This window comes from Colletes latitarsis, chromosome 3 (assembly GCF_051014445.1).
Source record: "Colletes latitarsis isolate SP2378_abdomen chromosome 3, iyColLati1, whole genome shotgun sequence".
Taxonomy (NCBI): Eukaryota; Metazoa; Arthropoda; class Insecta; order Hymenoptera; family Colletidae; genus Colletes; species Colletes latitarsis.
In genome coordinates, this window is record NC_135136.1 from 13,683,084 (window position 1) to 13,707,619 (window position 24,536).

Consider the following 24,536-nt stretch of genomic DNA (forward strand, 5'->3'; position numbering starts at 1 on the left):
CCTCTAAAATATTAATCGCAGCCAGGTTTAGTTGACCGCTTCAGTGTGGAACCACATTACTACGGGATCCAAACCTGAAGAAACCCAGGATCTGGCCAACAAGTATGCGAAATATGCGAACGTACGAGCCAGATGAGTGCAAATACCAGACCTAACCCAGACGTAACCGGCGTTATCCTCCGAAATAGTAATCGCAACCAGGTTTAATTGACAGTTTCGGTGTGGTACCGCGTTACTACGTGATCCAAACCAGAAAAAAGCCAGGATCTGGCCAACAAGTATGCGAAAAATGCGAAAGTACGAGCCGGATGAGGGCAAATACCAGACCTAACCCAGACATAACCGGCGTTATCCTCAAAAATATTAAACGGACCCAGGTTTAATTGACTGTTTCAGTGTGGTACCACTTTACTACGTGGTCCAAGCCAGAAAAAGGCCAGGATCTGGCCAACAAGCATGCGGAAAGTGCGAAAGTACGAGCCAGATGAGGGCAAATACCAGACCTAACCAGGACATAACTGGCGTTATCCTCTAAAATATTAATCGCAACCAGCTTTAATTGACTGTTTCTGTGTGGAACCACATTACTACGGGATCCAAACCAGAAAAATCCCAGGATCTGCCCAACAACTATGCGAAAACGCGAAAGTACGAGCCAGATGAGGGCAAATACCAGACCTTCACCAGACATAACCGGCGTTATCCTCCAAAGTAGTAATCGCAACCAGATTTAATTGCCTGTTTCGGTGTGGTACCGCATTACTACGTGATCCAAACCAGAAAAAGGCCAGGATCCGGCCATCAAGAATGCGAAAAATCCGAAAGTACGAGCCAGATGAGGGCAAATACCAGACCTTACCGAGATATAACCGGCGTTATTCTCTAAAATATTAATCGCAACCAGGTTTAACTGACTGTTTCCGTGTGGAACTACATTACTACGGGATCCAAACCAGAAAAAAGCCAGGATCTGGCCAACAAGTATGCGAAAAATGCGAAAGTACGAGCCAGATGAGGGCAAATACCAGACCTAACCCAGACATAACCGGCGTTATCCTCTAAAATATTAATCGCAACCAGGTTTAATTGCCTGTTTCGGTGTGGTACCGCATTACTACGTGATCCAAACCAGAAAAAGGCCAGGATCCGGCCATCAAGAATGCGAAAAATCCGAAAGTACGAGCCAGATGAGGGCAAATACCAGACCTTACCGAGATATAACCGGCGTTATTCTCTAAAATATTAATCGCAACCAGGTTTAATTGACAGTTTCGGTGTGGTACCGCGTTACTACGTGATCCATACCAGAAAAAAGCCAGGATCTGGCCAACAAGTATGCGAAAAATGCGAAAGTACGAGCCAGATGTGGACAAATCCCAGACCTACCCGAGACATAACCGGCGATATCCTCTAAAATATTAATCGGACCCAGGTTTAATTGACTGTTTCAGTGTGGTACCACATTACTACATGGTCCAAGCCAGAAAAAGTCCAGGATCTGGCCAACAAGTGTGCGAAAAATCCGAAAGTACGAGCCAGATGAGGGCAAATACCAGACCTTACCGAGATATAACCGGCGTTATTCTCTAAAATATTAATCGCAACCAGGTTTAACTGACTGTTTCCGTGTGGAACTACATTACTACGGGATCCAAACCAGAAAAAACCCAGGATCTGGCCAACAACTATGCGAAAAACGCGAATGTATGAGCCAGATGATTGCAAATACCAGTACTATCCCAGACATAACCAGCGTTATTCTCCAAAATATTATTCGCAACCAGATTTAATTGACTGCTTCGGTTTGGTACCACATTATTACGTGGTCCAAGCCAGAAAAAGGCCAGGATCTGGCCAAAAAGAATGCGAAAAATGCGAAAGTTGGAGCCAGATGAGGGCAAATCGCAGACCTGACCGAGACAGAACCGGCGTTATCCTCTAAAATATTAATCGGAACCTGGTTTAATTGACTGTTTTAGTGTGGTCCCACATTACTACTTGGTCCAAGCCAGAAAAAGGCCAGGATCTGGCCAACAAGTATGCGAAAAATGCGAAAGTACGAGCCAGATGTGGACAAATCCCAGAACTACCAGAGACATTACCGGCGTTATCCTCTAAAATATTAATCGCAACCAGGTTTAATAGCCTGTTTCGGTGTGGTACCGCATTACTACGTGATCCAAACCAGAAAAAGGCCAGGATCCGGCCAACAAGAATGCGAAAAATGCGAAAGTACGAGCCTGATGTGGACAAATCCCAGACCTGCCAGAGACATTGCCGGCGTTAACCTCTAAAATATTAATCGCAACCAGGTTTAATTGCCTGTTTCGGTGTGGTACCGCATTACTACGTGATCCAAACCAGAAAAAGGCCAGGATCCAGCAACAAGAATGCGAAAAATGCGAAAGTACGAGCCAGATGTGGACAAATCCCAGACCTACCCGAGACATAACCGGCGTTATCCTCTAAAATATTAATCGCAACCAGGTTTAGTTGACTGTTTCGGTGTGGTACCGCATTACTACGTGATCCAAGCCAGAAAAAGGCCAGGATCCTGCAACAAGAATGCGAAAAATACGAAAGTACGAGCCAGATGTGGAGAAATCCCAGACCTACCCGAGACATAACCGGCGTTATCCTCTAAAATATTAATCGCAACCAGGTTTAATTGACTGTTTCGGTGTGGTACCGCATTACTACGTGATCCAAACCAGAAAAAGGCGAGGATCCGGCAACAAGAATGCGAAAAATGTGAAAGTACGAGCCTGATGAGGGCAAATACCAGACCTAACCCAGACATTACCGGCGTTTTCCTCTAAAATATTAATCGCAGCCAGGTTTAGTTGACCGTTTCGGTGTGGAACCACATTACTACGGGATCCAAACCTGAAGAAACCCTGGGTCTGGCCAACAAGTATGCGAAAAGTGCGAAAGTACGATCCAGATGAGTGCAAATACCAGACCTAACCCAGACGTAACCGGCGTTATCCTCCAAAATAGTAATCGCAACCAGGTTTAATTGACAGTTTCGGTGTGGTACCGCGTTACTACGTGATCCAAACCAGAAATGATCTGGCAAATACCAGACCTAACCCAGACATAACCGGCGTTATCCTCTAAAATATTAATCGGACCCAGGTTTAATTGACTGTTTCAGTGTGGTACCACTATACTACGTGCTCCAAGCCAGACAATGGCCAGGTTCTGGCCAACAAGTATGCGAAAAATGCGAAAGTACGAGCCAGATGAGGGCAAATCCCGGACGTAACCGAGACAGGACCGGCGTTATCCTCTAAAATATTAATCGCAACCAGGTTTAATTGCCTGTTTCGGTGTGGTACCGCATTACTACGTGATCCAAACCAGAAAAAGGCCAGGATCCTGCCAAAAAGTATGCGAAAAATTCGAAGGTATGTGCCAGATGATAGCAACTACCAGCACTAACCCAGACATAACCAGCGTTATCCTATAAAATACTTATCGGAACCAGCTTCTACTGACTGTTTCAGTGTGGTACCACATTACTACGTGATCCAAACCAGAAAAAGCCCAGTATCTGGCCAACAAGTATGCGAAAAATGCGAAAGTACGAGCCAGATGAGGGCAAATACCACACCTAACCCAGACATAACCGGCGTTATCCTCTAAAATATTAATCGCAACCAGGTTTAATTGACTGTTTTAGTGTGGTCCCACATTACTACTTGGTCCAAGCCAGGAAAAGGCCAGGATCTGGCCAACAAGTATGCGAAAAATGTGAAAGTACGAGCCTGATGAGGGCGAATACCAGACCAAACACAGACATTACCGGCGTTATCCTCTAAAATATTAATCGCAGCCAGGTTTAGTTGACCGCTTCAGTGTGGAACCACATTACTACGGGATCCAAACCTGAAGAAACCCAGGATCTGGCCAACAAGTATGGGAAATATGCGAAAGTACGAGCCAGATGAGTGCAAATACCAGACCTAACCCAGACGTAACCGGCGTTATCCTCCGAAATAGTAATCGCAACCAGGTTTAATTGACAGTTTCGGTGTGGTACCGCGTTACTACGTGATCCAAACCAGAAAAAAGCCAGGATCTGGCCAACAAGTATGCGAAAAATGCGAAAGTACGAGCCGGATGAGGGCAAATACCAGACCTAACCCAGACATAACCGGCGTTATCCTCTAAAATATTAAACGGACCCAGGTTTAATTGACTGTTTCAGTGTGGTACCACTTTACTACGTGGTCCAAGCCAGAAAAAGGCCAGGATCTGGCCAACAAGCATGCGGAAAGTGCGAAAGTACGAGCCAGATGAGGGCAAATACCAGACCTAACCAGGACATAACTGGCGTTATCCTCTAAAATATTAATCGCAACCAGCTTTAATTGACTGTTTCTGTGTGGAACCACATTACTACGGGATCCAAACCAGAAAAATCCCAGGATCTGGCCAACAACTATGCGAAAACGCGAAAGTACGAGCCAGATGAGGGCAAATACCAGACCTTCACCAGACATAACCGGCGTTATCCTCCAAAGTAGTAATCGCAACCAGATTTAATTGCCTGTTTCGGTGTGGTACCGCATTACTACGTGATCCAAACCAGAAAAAGGCCAGGATCCGGCCATCAAGAATGCGAAAAATCCGAAAGTACGAGCCAGATGAGGGCAAATACCAGACCTTACCGAGATATAACCGGCGTTATCCTCTAAAATATTAATCGCAACCAGGTTTAATTGACTGTTTTAGTGTGGTCCCACATTACTACTTGGTCCAAGCCAGAAAAAGGCCAGGATCTGGCCAACAAGTATGCGAAAAATGCGAAAGTACGAGCCAGATGTGGACAAATCCCAGAACTACCAGAGACATTACCGGCGTTATCCTCTAAAATATTAATCGGACCCAGGTTTAATTGACTGTTTCAGTGTGGTACCACATGACTACGTGATCCAAACCAGAAAAAGCCCAGGATCTGGCCAACAAGTGTGCGAAAAATGCGAAAGTACGAGCCAGATGTGGACAAATCCCAGACCTACCCGAGACATAACCGGCGTTATCCTCTAAAATATTAATCGGACCCAGGTTTAATTGACTGTTTCAGTGTGGTACCACATTACTACATGGTCCAAGCCAGAAAAAGTCCAGGATCTGGCCAACAAGTATGCGAAAAATGCGAAAGTACGAGCCAGATGAGGGCAAATACCAGACCCAACCCAGACATAACCGGCGTTATCCTCTAAAATATTAATCGCAACCAGGTTTAATTGACTGTTGTAGTGTGGTCCCACATTACTACGTGGTCCAAGCCAGAAAAAGCCCAGGATCTGGCCAACAAGTATGCGAAAAATGCGAAAGTACGAGCCAGATGAGGGCAAATACCAGACCTAACCCAGACATAACCGGCGTTATCCTCTAAAATATTAATCGGACGCAGGTTTAATTGACTGTTTCAGTGTGGTACCACTTTACTACGTGCTCCAAGCCAGACAAAGGCCAGGATCTGGCCAACAAGTATGCGAAAAATGCGAAAGTTCGAGACATATGAGGGCACATACCAGACCTAACCCAGACATTACCGGCGTTATCCTCCAAAATAGTAATCGCAACAAGGTTTAATTGACGGTTTCGGTGTGGTACCGCGTTACTACGTGATCCAAACCAGAAAAAAGCCAGGATCTGGCCAACAAGTATGCGAAAAATGCGAAAGTACGAGCCAGATGAGGGCAAATACCAGACCTAACCCAGACATAACCGGCGTTATCCTCTAAAATATTAATCGGACGCAGGTTTAATTGACTGTTTCAGTGTGGTACCACTTTACTACGAGCTCCAAGCCAGACAAAGGCCAGGATCTGGCCAACAAGTATGCGGAAAATGCGAAAGTTCGAGACATATGAGGGCACATACCAGACCTAACCCAGACATTATCGGCGTTATCCTCCAAAATAGTAATCGCAACAAGGTTTAATTGACGGTTTCGGTGTGGTACCGCGTTACTACGTGCTCCAAGCCAGACAAAGGCCAGGATCTGGCCAACAAGTATGCGAAAAATGCGAAAGTTCGAGCCAGATGAGGGCAAATACCAGACCTAACCCAGACATAACCGGCGTTATCCTCTAAAATATTAATGGGACGCAGGTTTAATTGACTGTTTCAGTGTGGTACCACTTTACTACGTGCTCCAAGCCAGACAAAGTCCAGGATCTGGCCAACAAATATGCCAAAAATGCGAAAGTACGAGCCAGATGAGGGCAAATACCTGACCTAACCGAGATATAACCGGCGTTATTCTCTAAAATATTAATCGCAACCAGGTTTAACTGACTGTTTCCGTGTGGAACCGCGTTACTACGTGATCCAAACCAGAAAAAAGCCAGGATCTGGCCAACAAGTATGCGAAAAATGCGAAAGTACGAGCCAGATGAGGGCAAATACCAGACCTAACCCAGACATAACCAGCGTTATTCTCTAAAATGTTATTCGCAACCAGATTTAATTTACTGTTTCGGTTTGGTACCACATTATTACGTGGTCCAAACCAGAAAAAGCCCAGGATCTGGCCAACAAGTATGCGAAAAACTCGGAGGTATGTGCCAGATGATAGCAAATACCAGAACTAACCCAGCCATAACCAGCGTCATCCTATAAAATATTATTCGCAACCAGATTTAATTGACTGTTTCGGTTTGGTACCGCACTACTACGTGGTCTAAGCCAGAAAAAGGCCAGGATCTGGCCAAAAAGAATGCGGAAAATGCGAAAGTACGAGCCAGATGAGGGCAAATCCCAGACCTAACCCAGACATTACCGGCGTTAACCTCTAAAATATTAATCGGACCCAGGTTTAATTGACTGTTTCAGTGTGGTACCACATGACTACGTGATCCAAACCAGAAAAAGCCCAGGATCTGGCCAACAAGTGTGCGAAAAATGCGAAAGTACGAGCCAGATGAGGGCAAATACCTGACCTAACCGAGATATAACCGGCGTTATTCTCTAAAATATTAATCGCAACCAGGTTTAACTGACAGTTTCGGTGTGGTACCGCGTTACTACGTGATCCAAACCAGAAATGATCTGGCAAATACCAGACCTAACCCAGACATAACCGGCGTTATCCTCTAAAATATTAATCGGACGCAGGTTTAATTGACTGTTTCAGTGTGGTACCACTTTACTACGTGCTCCAAGCCAGACAAAGGCCAGGATCTGGCCAACAAGTATGCGAAAAATGCGAAAGTTCGAGACATATGAGGGCACATACCAGACCTAACCCAGACATTACCGGCGTTATCCTCCAAAATAGTAATCGCAACCAGGTTTAATTGACTGTTACGGTGTGGTACCGCGTTACTACGTGCTCCAAGCCAGACAAAGGCCAGGATCTGGCCAACAAGTATGCGAAAAATGCGAAAGTTCGAGCCAGATGAGGGCAAATACCAGACCTAACCCAGACATAACCGGCGTTATCCTCTAAAATATTAATCGGACGCAGGTTTAATTGACTGTTTCAGTGTGGTACCACTTTACTACGTGCTCCAAGCCAGACAAAGTCCAGGATCTGGCCAACAAATGTGCCAAAAATGCGAAAGTACGAGCCAGATGAGGGCAAATACCAGACCTAACCCAGACATAACCAGCGTTATTCTCTAAAATGTTATTCGCAACCAGATTTAATTTACTGTTTCGGTTTGGTACCACATTATTACGTGGTCCAAACCAGAAAAAGCCCAGGATCTGGCCAACAAGTATGCGAAAAACTCGGAGGTATGTGCCAGATGATAGCAAATACCAGAACTAACCCAGACATAACCAGCGTTATCCTATAAAATATTATTCGCAACCAGATTTAATTGACTGTTTCGGTTTGGTACCGCACTACTACGTGGTCTAAGCCAGAAAAAGGCCAGGATCGGGCCAAAAAGAATGCGGAAAATGCGAAAGAACGAGCCAGATGAGGGCAAATCCCAGACCTAACCCAGACATAACCGGCGTTATCCTCTAAAATATTAATCGGACGCAGGTTTAATTGACTGTTTCAGTGTGGTACCACTTTACTACGTGCTCCCAGCCAGACAAAGGCCAGGATCTGGCCAACAAGTATGCGAAAAATGCGAAAGTTCGAGCCAGATGAGGGCAAATACCAGACCTAACCCAGACATTACCGGCGTTAACCTCTAAAATATTAATCGGACCCAGGTTTAATTGACTGTTTCAGTGTGGTACCACATGACTACGTGATCCAAACCAGAAAAAGCCCAGGATCTGGCCAACAAGTGTGCGAAAAATGCGAAAGTACGAGCCAGATGTGGACAAATCCCAGACCTACCCGAGACATAACCGGCGTTATCCTCTAAAATATTAATCGGACCCAGGTTTAATTGACTGTTTCAGTGTGGTACCACATTACTACATGGTCCAAGCCAGAAAAAGTCCAGGATCTGGCCAACAAGTATGCGAAAAATGCGAAAGTACGAGCCAGATGAGGGCAAATACCAGACCCAACCCAGACATAACCGGCGTTATCCTCTAAAATATTAATCGCAACCAGGTTTAATTGACTGTTGTAGTGTGGTCCCACATTACTACGTGGTCCAAGCCAGAAAAAGCCCAGGATCTGGCCAACAAGTATGCGAAAAATGCGAAAGTACGAGCCAGATGAGGGCAAATACCAGACCTAACCCAGACATAACCGGCGTTATCCTCTAAAATATTAATCGGACGCAGGTTTAATTGACTGTTTCAGTGTGGTACCACTTTACTACGTGCTCCAAGCCAGACAAAGGCCAGGATCTGGCCAACAAGTATGCGAAAAATGCGAAAGTTCGAGACATATGAGGGCACATACCAGACCTAACCCAGACATTACCGGCGTTATCCTCCAAAATAGTAATCGCAACAAGGTTTAATTGACGGTTTCGGTGTGGTACCGCGTTACTACGTGATCCAAACCAGAAAAAAGCCAGGATCTGGCCAACAAGTATGCGAAAAATGCGAAAGTACGAGCCAGATGAGGGCAAATACCAGACCTAACCCAGACATAACCGGCGTTATCCTCTAAAATATTAATCGGACGCAGGTTTAATTGACTGTTTCAGTGTGGTACCACTTTACTACGAGCTCCAAGCCAGACAAAGGCCAGGATCTGGCCAACAAGTATGCGGAAAATGCGAAAGTTCGAGACATATGAGGGCACATACCAGACCTAACCCAGACATTATCGGCGTTATCCTCCAAAATAGTAATCGCAACAAGGTTTAATTGACGGTTTCGGTGTGGTACCGCGTTACTACGTGCTCCAAGCCAGACAAAGGCCAGGATCTGGCCAACAAGTATGCGAAAAATGCGAAAGTTCGAGCCAGATGAGGGCAAATACCAGACCTAACCCAGACATAACCGGCGTTATCCTCTAAAATATTAATGGGACGCAGGTTTAATTGACTGTTTCAGTGTGGTACCACTTTACTACGTGCTCCAAGCCAGACAAAGTCCAGGATCTGGCCAACAAATATGCCAAAAATGCGAAAGTACGAGCCAGATGAGGGCAAATACCTGACCTAACCGAGATATAACCGGCGTTATTCTCTAAAATATTAATCGCAACCAGGTTTAACTGACTGTTTCCGTGTGGAACCGCGTTACTACGTGATCCAAACCAGAAAAAAGCCAGGATCTGGCCAACAAGTATGCGAAAAATGCGAAAGTACGAGCCAGATGAGGGCAAATACCAGACCTAACCCAGACATAACCAGCGTTATTCTCTAAAATGTTATTCGCAACCAGATTTAATTTACTGTTTCGGTTTGGTACCACATTATTACGTGGTCCAAACCAGAAAAAGCCCAGGATCTGGCCAACAAGTATGCGAAAAACTCGGAGGTATGTGCCAGATGATAGCAAATACCAGAACTAACCCAGCCATAACCAGCGTCATCCTATAAAATATTATTCGCAACCAGATTTAATTGACTGTTTCGGTTTGGTACCGCACTACTACGTGGTCTAAGCCAGAAAAAGGCCAGGATCTGGCCAAAAAGAATGCGGAAAATGCGAAAGTACGAGCCAGATGAGGGCAAATCCCAGACCTAACCCAGACATAACCGGCTTTATCCTCTAAAATATTAATCGGACGCAGGTTTAATTGACTGTTTCAGTGTGGTACCACTTTACTACGTGCTCCAAGCCAGACAAAGGCCAGGATCTGGCCAACAAGTGTGCGAAAAATGCGAAAGTACGAGCCAGATGTGGACAAATCCCAGACCTACCCGAGACATAACCGGCATTATCCTCTAAAATATTAATCGGACCCAGGTTTAATTGACTGTTTCAGTGTGGTACCACATTACTACATGGTCCAAGCCAGAAAAAGTCCAGGATCTGGCCAACAAGTATGCGAAAAATGCGAAAGTACGAGCCAGATGAGGGCAAATACCAGACCCAACCCAGACATAACCGGCGTTATCCTCTAAAATATTAATCGCAACCAGGTTTAATTGACTGTTGTAGTGTGGTCCCACATTACTACGTGGTCCAAGCCAGAAAAAGCCCAGGATCTGGCCAACAAGTATGCCAAAAATGCGAAAGTACGAGCCAGATGAGGGCAAATACCAGACCTACCAGAGACATTACCGGCGTTATCCTCTAAAATATTAATCGCAACCAGGTTTAATTGCCTGTTTCGGTGTGTTACCGCATTACTACGTGATCCAAACCAGAAAAAGGCCAGGATCCGGCCAACAAGAATGCGAAAAATGCGAAAGTACGAGCCAGATGTGGACAAATTCCAGACCTACCCGAGACATAACCGGCGTTATCTTCTAAAATATTAATCGGAACCTGGTTTAATTGACTGTTCCGGTGTGGTACCACTTTACTACGTGGTCCAAGCCAGAAGCAGGCCAGGATCTGTCCAACAAGTATGCGAAAAACTCGGAGGTATGTGCCAGATGATAGCAAATACCAGAACTAACCCAGACATAACCAGCGTTATCCTATAAAATATTATTCGCAACCAGATTTAATTGACTGTTTCGGTTTGGCACCACACTACTACGTGGTCCAAGCCAGAAAAAGGCCAGGATCTGGCCAAAAAGAATGCGAAAAATGCGAAAGTACGAGCCAGATGAGGGCAAATCCCAGACCTAACCCAGACATAACCTGTGTTATCCTCTAAAATATTAATCGGACGCAGGTTTAATTGATTGTTTCAATGTGGTACCACTTTACTACGTGCTCCAAGCCAGAGAAAGGCCAGGATCTGGCCAACAAGTATGCGAAAAATGCGAAAGTTCGAGCCAGATGAGGGCAAATACCAGACCTAACCCAGACATAACCGGCGTTATCCTCTAAAATATTAATCGGACCCAGGTTTAATTGACTGTTTCAGTGTGGTACCACATTACTACGTGATCCAAACCAGAAAAAGCCCAGGATCTGGCCAACAAGTGTGCGAAAAATGCGAAAGTACGAGCCAGATGTGGACAAATCCCAGACCTACCCGAGACATAACCGGCGTTATCCTCTAAAATATTAATCAGACCCAGGTTTAATTGACTGTTTCAGTGTGGTACCACATTACTACGTGGTCCAAGCCAGAAAAAGTCCAGGATCTGGCCAACAAGTATGCGAAAAATGCGAAAGTACGAGCCAGATGAGGGCAAATACCAGACCCAACCCAGACATAACCGGCGTTATCCTCTAAAATATTAATCGCAACCAGGTTTAATTGACTGTTGTAGTGTGGTCCCACATTACTACGTGGTCCAAGCCAGAAAAAGCCCAGGATCTGGCCAACAAGTATGCCAAAAATGCGAAAGTACGAGCCAGATGAGGGCAAATACCAGACCTACCAGAGACATTACCGGCGTTATCCTCTAAAATATTAATCGCAACCAGGTTTAATTGCCTGTTTCGGTGTGTTACCGCATTACTACGTGATCCAAACCAGAAAAAGGCCAGGATCCGGCCAACAAGAATGCGAAAAATGCGAAAGTACGAGCCAGATGTGGACAAATTCCAGACCTACCCGAGACATAACCGGCGTTATCCTCTAAAATATTAGTCGGACCCAGGTTTAATTGACTGTTTCAGTGTGGTACCACATTACTACGTGGCCCAGGCCAGAAAAAGCCCAGGATCTGGCCAACAAGTATGCCAAAAATGCGAAAGTACGAGCCAGATGAGGGCAAATACCAGACCCAACCCAGACATAACCAGCGTTATCCTATAAAATACTTATCGGAACCAGCTTCTACTGACTGCTTCAGTGTGGTACCACATTACTACGTGATCCAAACCAGAAAAAGCCCAGGATCTGACCAACAACTATGCGAAAACGCGAATGATACGAGCCAGATAAGGGCAAATACCAGACCTACCAGAGACATTACCGGCGATATCCTCTAAAATATTATTCGCAACCAGGTTTAATTGCCTGTTTCGGTGTGGTACCGCATTACTACGTGATCCAAACCAGAAAAAGGCCAGGATCCGGCCAACAAGAATGCGAAAAATGCGAAAGTACGAGCCAGATGTGGACAAATTCCAGACCTACCCGAGACTTAACCGGCGTTATCCTCTAAAATATTAATCGCAACCTGGTTTAATTGACTGTTTCCTTGTGGTACCACATTACTACGTGATCCAAACCAGAAAAAGGCCAGGATCCGGCCAACAAGAATGCGAAAAATGCGAAAGTACGAGCCAGATGTGGACAAATTCCAGACCTACCCGAGACTTAACCGGCGTTATCCTCTAAAATATTAATCGCAACCTGGTTTAATTGACTGTTTCCTTGTGGTACCACATTACTACGTGATCCAAACCAGAAAAAGCCCAGGATCTGGCCAACAAGAATGCGAAAAATGCGAAAGTACGAGCCAGATGTGGACAAATTCCAGACCTACCCGAGACTTAACCGGCGTTATCCTCTAAAATATTAATCGCAACCTGGTTTAATTGACTGTTTCCTTGTGGTACCACATTACTACGTGATCCAAACCAGAAAAAGCCCAGGATCTGGCCAACAAGTATGCGAAAAACTCGGAGGTATGTGCCAGATGATAGCAAATACCAGAACTAACCCAGACATAACCAGCATTATCCTATAAAATATTATTCGCAACCAGATTTAATTGACTGTTTCGGTTTGGTACCACACTACTACGTGGTCCAAGCCAGAAAAAGCCCAGGATCTGGCCAACAAGTATGCCAAAAATGCGAAAGTACGAGCCAGATGAGGGCAAATACCAGACCTACCAGAGACATTACCGGCGTTATCCTCTAAAATATTATTCGCAACCAGGTTTAATTGCCTGTTTCGGTGTGGTACCGCATTACTACGTGATCCAAACCAGAAAAAGGCCAGGATCCGGCCAACAAGAATGCGAAAAATGCGAAAGTACGAGCCAGATGAGGGCAAATCCCAGACCTAACCGAGACAGAACCGGCGTTATCCTCTAAAATATTAATCGGAACCTGGTTTAATTGACTGTTTCGGTGTGGTACCACTTTACTACGTGGTCCAAGCCAGAAGAAGGCCAGGATCTGTCCAACAAGTATGCGAAAAACTCGAAGGTATGTGCCAGATGGTAGCAAATACCAGAACTAACCCAGACATAACCAGCGTTATCCTATAAAATACTTATCGGAACCAGCTTCTACTGACTGCTTCAGTGTGGTACCACATTACTACGTGATCCAAACCAGAAAAAGCCCAGGATCTGACCAACAACTATGCGAAAACGCGAATGATACGAGCCAGATAAGGGCAAATACCAGACCTACCCCAGACATAACCGGCGTTATCCTCCAAAATAGTAATCGCAACCAGGTTTAATTGACTGTTTCGGTGTGATACCGCGTCACTACGTGATCTAAACCAGAAAAACCCAGGATCTGGCCAACAAGTATGCGAAAAATGCGAAAGTACGAGCCAGATGAGGACAAATACCAGACCTAACCCAGGCATAACCAGCGTTATCCTCTAAAATACTTATCGGAACCAGCTTCTACTGACTGTTTCATTGTGGTACCACATTACTACGTGATCCACACCAGAAAAAGCCCAAGATCTGGCCAACAAGTATGCGAAAAACGCGAAAGTATGTACCAGATGATAGCAAATACCAGAACTAACCCAGACATAACCAGCGTTATCCTCTAAAATACTTATCGGAACCAGCTTCTATTGACTGTTTCAGTGTGGTACCACATTACTACGTGATCCAAACCAGAAAAGGGCCAGGATCTGGCCAACAAGTGTGCGAAAAACGCGAAACTATGAGCCAGAAGATTGCAAATACTAGAACTGACACAGACATTACCATCGTTATCCTCTAAAATACTAATGGGAACCAGCTTTTACTGACTGTTTCAGTGTGGTGCCACATTACTACGTGATCCACACCAGAAAAAGCCCAGGATCTGGCCAACAAGTATCCGAAAAACGCAAAAGTATGTGCCAGATGATAGCAAATACCAGAACTAACCCAGACATAACCAGCGTTATCCTCTAAAATACTTATCGGAACCAGCTTCTACTGACTGTTTCAGTGTGGTACCACATTACTACGTGATCCACACCAGAAAAAGCCCAGGATCTGGCAAACAAGTATGCGAAAAACGCGAAAGTACGAGCCAGATGAGGACAAATCCCAGACCTACCCGAGACATAACGGGCGTTATCCTCTAAACTATTAATCGCAACCAGTTTAATTTACTGTTTCAGTGTGGTACCACATTACTACGTGATCCACACCAGAAAAAGCCCAGGATCTGGCCAACAAGTATCCGAAAAACGCAAAAGTATGTGCCAGATGATAGCAAATACCAGAACTAACCCAGACATAACCAGCGTTATCCTCTAAAATACTTATCGGAACCAGCTTCTACTGACTGTTTCATTGTGGTACCACATTACTACGTGATCCACACCAGAAAAAGCCCAGGATCTGGCCAACAAGTATGCGAAAAACGCGAAAGTATGTACCAGATGATAGCAAATACCAGAACTAACCCAGACATAATCAGCGTTATCCTCTAAAATACTTATCGGAACCAGCTTCTATTGACTGTTTCAGTGTGGTACCACATTACTACGTGATCCAAACCAGAAAAAGGCCAGGATCTGGCCAACAAGTACGCGAAAAATGCGAAGGTACGAGCCAGATGAGGGCACATACCAGACCTAACCCAGACATAACCGGCGTTATCCTCTAAAATATTAATCGGACCCAGGTTTAATTGACTGTTTCCGTGTGGTACCACATTACTACGTGATCCAATCCAGAAAAAGCCCAGGATCAGGCCAACAAGTATGCGGAAAACTCGAAGGTATGTGCCAGATGATGGCAAATACCAGAACTAACCCAGGCATAACCAGCGTTATCCTCTAAAATACTTATCGGAACCAGCTTCTACTGACTGTTTCAGTGTGGAACCACATTACTACGTGATCCACACCAGAAAAAGCCCAGGATCTGGCCAAAAAGTATGCGAAAAACGCGAAAGTATGTGCCAGATGATAGCAAATACCAGAACTAACCCAGACATAACCAGCGTTATCCTCTAAAATACTTATCGGAACCAGCTTCTATTGACTGTTTCAGTGTGGTACCACATTACTACGTGATCCAAACCAGAAAAAGGCCAGGATCTGGCCAACAAGTACGCGAAAAATGCGAAGGTACGAGCCAGATGAGGGCACATACCATACCTAACCCAGACATAACCGGCGTTATCCTCTAAAATATTAATCGGACCCAGGTTTAATTGACTGTTTCCGTGTGGTACCACATTACTACGTGATCCAAACCAGAAAAAGCCCAGGATCAGGCCAACAAGTATGCGAAAAACTCGAAGGTATGTGCCAGATGATGGCAAATACCAGAACTAACCCAGGCATAACCAGCGTTATCCTCTAAAATACTTATCGGAACCAGCTTCTACTGACTGTTTCAGGGTGGAATCACATTACTACGTGATTCACACCAGAAAAAGCCCAGGATCTGGCCAACAAGTATGCGAAAAACGCGAAAGTATGTGCCAGATGATAGGAAATACCAGAACTAACCCAGACATAACCTGCGTTATCCTCTAAAATACTTATCGGAACCAGCTTCTATTGACTGTTTCAGTGTGGTAACACATTAGTACGTGATCCAAACCAGAAAAGGGCCAGGATCTGGCCAACAAGTGTGCGAAAAACGCGAAACTATGAGCCAGATGATTGCAAATACCAGAACTGACACAGACATAACGGGCGTTATCCTCTAAAATATTAATCGCAACCAGTTTAATTTACTGTTTCGGTGTGGAACCTCATTACAACGGGATCCAGACCAGAAAAAACCCAGGATCTGGCCAACAATTATGCGAAAAACGCGAAAGTATGAGCCAGATGATTGCAAATACCAGAACTAACAGAGACATAACCAGCGTTATCCTCTAAAATACTAATCGGAACCAGCTTTTATTGACTGTTTCAGTCTGGTACTACATTACTACGGGATCCAAACCAGAAAAATCCCAGGATCTGGCCAGCAACTATGCGAAAAACGCGAAAGGACGAGCTAGATGAGGGCAAATACCAGACCTAACCCAGACATAACCGCCGTTATCCTCCAAAATAGTAATCACAACCAGGCTTAATTGACTGTTTCGGTGTGGTACCGCGTTACTACGTGATCCAAACCAGAAAAAAGCCAGGATCTGGCCAACAAGTATGCGAAAAATGCGAAAGTACGAGCCAGATGAGGGCATATACCAGACCTAACCTAGACATAACCGGCGTTATCCTCTAAAATATTAATCGGAACCAGGTTTAATTGACTGTTTCGGTGTGGAACCACATTACTACGGGATCCAAGCCAGAAAAATCCCAGGATCTGGCCAACAACTATGCGAAAAACGCGAAAGTACGTACTAGATGAGGGCTAATACCAGACCTAACCCAGACATAACCGGCGATATCCTCCAAAATAGTAATCGCAACCAGGTTTAATTGACAGTTTCGGTGTGGTACCGCGTTACTACGTGATCCAAACCAGAAAAAAGCCAGGATCTGGCCAACAACTATGCGAAAAATGCGAAAGTACGAGCCAGATGTGTGCAAATACCAGACCTAACCCTGACGTAACCGGCGTTATCCTTCAAAATAGTAATCGCAACCAGTTTTAATTGACAGTTTCGGTGTGGTACCGCGTTACTACGTGATCCAAACCAGAAAAAAGCCAGGATCTGGCCAACAAGTATGCGAAAAATGCGAAAGTACGAGCCAGATAAGGGCAAATACCAGACCTAACCCAGACATAACCGGCGTTATACTCCAAAATAGTTATCGCAACCAGGATTAATTGACCGTTTCGGTGTGGCATCGCGCTACTACGTGATCCAAACCAGAAAAAGGCCGGGATCTGGCCAACAAGTATGCGAAAAATGCGAAGATACGAGCCAGATGATGGCAAATACCAGACCTAACCCAGACATAACCGGCGTCATCCTCTAAAATATTAATCGGACACAGGTTTAATTGACTGTTTCAGTGTGGTACCGCGTTACTACGTGACCCAAACCAGAAAAAGGCCAGGACCTGGCCAAAAAGTATGCGAAAAATGCGGAAGTACGAGCCAGATGATTGCTAATACCAGAACTAACTCAAACGTAACCAGCGTTATCCTCCAAACTGTTAATCGGAACCAGCTTTTATTAACTGTTTCAGTGTGATACCACAGTACTACGTGATCCAAGCCAGAAAAAACCCGGGATCTGCCCAACAAGTATGCGAAAAACGAGAAAGTATGAGCCAGATGGTTGCAAATACCAGAACTAACCCAGACATAACCAGCGTTATCCTCCAAAATATTAATCGCAAAAAGGTTTAGTTGACTGTTTCGGTGTGGTACCGCATTACTACGTGATCCAAACCAGAAATATCCCAGGATCTGGCCAACAATTATGCGAAAAATGCGAAAGTATGTGCCTGGCGATTGCAAATACCAGAACTGACCCAAGCATAACCAGCGTTATCCTCCAAAATATTAATCGCAACCAGGTTTAATTGACCGTTTCGGTGTGGAACCACATTACTACGGGATCCAAACCTGAAGAAACCCAGGATCTGGCCAACAAGTATGCGAAAAACGCGAAAGTATGAGCCAGATGATTGTAAATACCAGAGCTAACCGAGACATAACCGGCGTTATCCTGTAAAATATTAATCGCAACCAGGGTTTGTTTGACTGTTTCGGTGTGGTACCGCATTACTACGTGATGCAAACCAGAAATATCCCAGGATCTGGCCAACAAGTATGCGAAAAATGCGAAAGTATGTGCCTGATGATTGCAAATACCAGAACAAACCCAAACATAACCAGCGTTATCCTCCAAAATATTAATCGCAACCTGGTTTAATAGACTGTTTCGATGTGGGACCACATTACGAAGGGGTCCAAGCCACAAAACACCCGAGTTCTGGCCAACAAGTACATGAAAATTGCGAAAGTATGAGCCAGATGAGGGCAAATACCAGACCTAACCCAGACATAACCGGCGTTATCCTCTAAAATATTATTCGAAACCAGGTTTAATTGACAGTTTCAGTGTGGTACCACATTACTACGTGGTCCATGCCAGAAGGAAGCCAGGATCTGCCCAACAAGTATGCGAAAAACGAGAAAGTATGAGCCAGAAGATTGCAAATACCGGAACTAACCCAGACATAACCAGCGTTATCCTCTAAAATATTATTCGCAACCAGGGTAGTTGACTGTTTCGGTGTGGTACCACATTACTACGTGGTCCAAGCCAGAAAAAGGCCAGGATCTGGCCAGAAAGTATGCGAGAAATGCGAAGGTACGAGCCAGATGATTGCAAATCCCAAACCTAACCGAGACATAACCGGCGTTAACCTCTAAAATATTAATCGCAACCAGGTTAAATTGACTGTTTCGATGTGGAATCACATTACGACGGGGTCCAAGCCACAAAACACCCGAGATCTGGCCAACAAGTACATGAAAATTGCGAAAGTATGAGCCAGATGAGGGCAAATACCAGACCTAACCCAGACATAACCGGCGTTATCCTCTAAAATATTAATCGGACGCAGGTTTAATTGACTGTTTCAGTGTGGTACCACTTTACTACGTACTGCAAGCCAGAAAAAGTCCAGGATCTGGCCAACTAGTGTGCGAAAAATCCGAAAGTACGAGCCAGATGAGGGCAAATACCAGACATACCCCAGACATAACCGGCGTTATCCTCCGAAATAGTAATCGCAACAAGGTTTAATTGACTGTTTCGGTGTGGTACCGCGTTACTACGTGATCCAAACCAGAAAAAAGCCAGGATCTGGCCAACAAGTATGCGAAAAATGCGAAAGTACGAGCCAGATGAGGGCAAATACCAGACCTAACCCAGACATAACCGGCGTTATCCTCTAAAATGTTAATCGGACGCAGGTTTAATTGACTGTTTCAGTGTGGTACCACTTTACTACGTGCTGCAAGCCAGACAAAGGCCAGGATCCGGCCAACAAGAATGCGAAAAATGCGAAAGTACGAGCCAGATGTGGACAAATCCCAGACCTACCCGAGACATAACCGGCGTTATCCTCTAAAATATTAATCGGACGCAGGTTTAATTGACTGTTTTAGTGCGGTACCACATTACTACGTGGTCCAAGCCAGAAAAAGTCCATGATCTGGCCAACAAGTATGCGAAAAATGCGAAAGTACGAGCCAGATGAGGGCAAATACCAGACCCAACCCAGACATAACCGGCGTTATCCTCTAAAATATTAATCGCAACCAGGTTTAATTGACTGTCTTAGTGTGGTCCCACATTACTACGTGGTCCAAGCCAGAAAAAGCCCAGGATCTGGCCAACAAGTATGCCAAAAATGCGAAAGTACGAGCCAGATGAGGGCAAATACCAGACCTACCAGAGACATTACCGGCGTTATCCTCTAAAATATTAATCGGAACCTGGTTTAATTGACTGTTTCGGTGAGGTACCACTTTGCTACGTGGTCCAAGCCAGAAGAAGGCCAGGATCTGTCCAACAAGTATGCGAAAAACTCGAAGGTATGTGCCAGATGATAGCAAATACCAGAACTAACCCAGACATAACCAGCGTTATCCTATAAAATACTTATCGGAACCAGGTTCTACTGACTGTTTCAGTGTGGTACCACATTACTACGTGATCCAAACCAGAAAAAGCCCAGGATCTGGCCAACAACTACGCGAAAACGCGAAAGTACGAGCCAGATGAGGGCAAATACCAGACCTACCCCAGACATAACCGGCGTTATCCTCCAAAATAGTAATCGCAACCAGGTTTAATTGACTGTTTCGGTGTGATACCGCGTTACTACGTGATCCAAACCAGAAAAAAGCCAGGATCTGGCCAACAAGTATGCGAAAAATGCGAAAGTACGAGCCAGATGGGGGCAAATACCAGACCTAACCCAGACATAACCGGCGTTATCCTCTAAAATATTTATCGGACCCAGGTTTAATTGACTGTTTCAGTGTGGTACCACTTTACTACGTGCTCCAAGCCAGACAAAGGCCAGGATCTGGCCACCAAGTATGCGAAAAATGGGAAAGTTCGAGCCAGATGAGGGCAAATACCAGACCTAACCCAGACTTAACAGGCGTTATTCTCTAAAATATTAAACGGACCTAGGTTTAATTGACTGTTTCAGTGTGGTACCACTTTACTACGTGGTTCAAGCCAGAAAAAGGCCAGGATCTGGCCAACAAGTATGCGAAAAATGTGAAAGTACGAGCTTAATGAGGGCAAATACCAGACCTAACCCAGACATTACCGGCGTTATCCTCTAAAATATTAATCGCAGCCAGGTTTAGTTGACCGTTTCGGTGTGGAACCACATTACTACGGGATCCAAACCTGAAGAAACCCAGGATCTGGCCAACAAGTATGCGATAAATGCGAAAGTACGAGCCAGATGAGTGCAAATACCAGACCTAACCCAGACGTAACCGGCGTTATCCTCCAAAATAGTAATCGCAACGAGGTTTAATTGACAGTTTCGGTGTGGTACCGCGTTACTACGTGATCCAAACCAGAAAAAAGCCAGGATCTGGCCAACAAGTATGCGAGAAATGCGAAAGTACGAGCCAGATGTGGACAAATCCCAGACCTACCCGAGACATAACCGGCGTTATCCTCTAAAATATTAATCGGACCCTGGTTTAATTGACTGTTTCAGTGCGATACCACATTACTACGTGGTCCAAGCCAGAAAAAGTCCAGGATCTGGCCAACAAGTATGCCAAAAATGCGAAAGTACGAGCCAGATGAGGGCATATACCAGACCTAACCGAGACATAACCGGCGTTATTCTCTAAAATATTAATCGCAACCAGGTTTTGCTGTCTGTTTCGGTGTGGAACCACATTACTACGGGATCCAAACATGAAAAAGCCCAGGATCTGGCCAACAACTATGCGAAAAACGCGAATGTTTGAGCCAAATGATTGCAAATACCAGAACTATCCCCGACATAACCAGCGTTATCCTCTAAAATATTATTCGCAACCAGATTTAATTGACTGTTTCGGTTTGGTAACACATTATTACGTGGTCCAAGCCAGAAAAAGGCCAGGATCTGGCCAAAAAGAATGCGAAAAATGCGAAAGTACGTGCCAGATGTGGACAAATTCCAGACCTACCCGAGACATAACCGGCGTTATCCTCTAAAATATTAATCGCAACCAGGTTTAATTGACTGTTTCAGTGTGGTACCACATTACTACGTGATCTAAACCAGAAAAAGCCCAGGATCTGGCCAACAAGTATGCGAAAAACTCGAAGGTATGTGCCAGATGGTAGCAAATACCAGAACTAACCCAGACATAACCAGCGTTATCCTCTAAAATACTTACCGGAACCAGCTTCTACTGACTGTTTCAGTGTGGTACCACATTACTACGTGATCCAAACAAGAAAAAGGCCAGGATCTGGCCAACAAGTATGCGAAAAATGCGAAGGTACGAGCCAGATGAGGGCACATACCAGACCTAACCCAGACATAACCGGCGTTATCCTCTAAAATATTACTCGGACCCAGGTTTGATTGACTGTTTCCGTGTGGTACCACATTACTACGTGATCCAAACCAGAAAAAGCCCAGGATCAGGCCAACAAGTATGCGAAAAACTCGAAGGTATGTGCCAGATGATGGCAAATACGAGAACTAACCCAGGCATAACCAGCGTTATCCTCTAAAATACTTACCGGAACCAGCTTCTACTGACTGTTTCATTGTGGTACCACATTACTACGTGATCCACACCAGAAAAAGCCCAGGATCTGGCCAACAAGTATGCGAAAGGCGCGAAAGTATGAGCCAGATGATAGCAAATACCAGAACTAACCCAGACGTAACCAGCGATATCCTCTAAAATACTTATCGGAACCACCTTCTACTGACTGTTTCAGTGTGGTACCACATTACTACGTGATCCACACCAGAAAAAGCCCAGGATCTGGCAAACAAGTATGCGAAAAACGCGAAAGTACGAGCCAGATGAGGACAAATCCCAGACCTACCCGAGACATAACGGGCGTTATCCTCTAAAATATTAATCGCAACCAGTTTAATTTACTGTTTCGGTGTGGAACCTCATTACAACGGGATCCCGACCAGAAAAAGCCCAGGATCTGGCCAACAAGTATCCGAAAAACGCAAAAGTATGTGCCAGATGATAGCAAATACCAGAACTAACCCAGACATAACCAGCGTTATCCTCTAAAATACTTATCGGAACCAGCTTCTACTGACTGTTTCAGTGTGGTACCACATTACTACGTGATCCAAACCAGAAAAAGGCCAGGATCTGGCCAACATGTATGCGAAAAACTCGAAGGTATGTGCCAGATGTTGGTAAATACCAGAACTAACCCAGGCATAACCAGCGTTATCCTCTAAAATACTTATCGGAACCAGCTTCTACTGACTGTTTCAGTGTGGTACCACATTACTACGTGATCCACACCAGAAAAAGCCCAGGATCTGGCCAACAAGTATGCGAAAAACGCGAAAGTATGTGCCAGATGATAGCAAATACCAGAACTAACCCAGACATAACCAGCGTTATCCTCTAAAATACTTATCGGAACCAGCTTCTATTGACTGTTTCAGTGTGGTACCACATTACTACGTGATCCAAACCAGAAAAAGGCCAGGATCTGGCCAACAAGTACGCGGAAAATGCGAAGGTACGAGCCAGATGAGGGCACATACCAGACCTAACCCAGACATAACGGGCGTTATCCTCTAAAATATTAATCGGACCCAGGTTTAATTGACTGTTTCCGTGTGGTACCACATTACTACGTGATCCAAACCAGAAAAAGCCCAGGATCAGGCCAACAAGTATGCGAAAAACTCGAAGGTATGTGCCAGATGATGGCAAATACCAGAACTAACCCAGGCATAACCAGCGTTATCCTCTAAAATACTTATCGGAACTAGCTTCTACTGACTGTTTCAGTGTGGAACCACATTACTACGTGATCCACACCTGAAAAAGCCCAGGATCTGGCGAACAAGTATGCGAAAAACGCGAAAGTATGTGCCAGATGATAGCAAATACCAGAACTAACCCAGACATAACCAGCGTTATCCTCTAAAATACGTATCGGAACCAGCTTCTATTGACTGTTTCAGTGTGGTACCACATTAGTACGTGATCCAAACCAGAAAAGGGCCAGGATCTGGCCAACAAGTGTGCGAAAAACGCGAAACTATGACCCAGATGATTGCAAATACCAGAACTGACACAGACATAACCATCGTCATCCTCTAAAATACTAATCGGAACCAGCTTTTACTGACTGTTTCAGTGTGGTACCACATTACTACGTGATCCACACCAGAAAAAGCCCAGGATCTGGCCAACAAGTATGCGAAAAACGCGAAAGTACGAGCCAGATGAGGACAAATCCCAGACCTACCCGAGACATAACGGGCGTTATCCTCTAAAATATTAATCGCAACCAGTTTAATTTACTGTTTCGGTGTGGAACCTCATTACAACGGGATCCAGACCAGAAAAAACCCAGGATCTGGCCAACAAGTATGCGAAAAACGCGAAAGTATGAGCCAGATGATTGCAAATACCAGAACTAACAGAGACATAACCAGCGTTATCCTCTAAAATACTAATCGGAACCAGCTTTTATTGACTGTTTCAGTCTGGTACCACATTACTACGGGATCCAAACCAGAAAAATCCCAGGATCTGGCCAGCAACTATGCGAAAAACGCGAAAGGACGAGCTAGATGAGGGCAAATACCAGACCTAACCGAGACATAACCGGCGGTATCCTCTAAAATATTAATCGCAACCAGGTTTAATTGACTCTTTTAGTGTGGTCCCACATTACTACTTGGTCCAAGCCAGAAAAAGGCCAGGATCTGGCCAAGTATGCGAAAAATGCGAAAGTTCGAGCCAGATGAGGGCAAATACCAGACCTAACCCAGACATAACCGGCGTTATCCTCTAAAATAT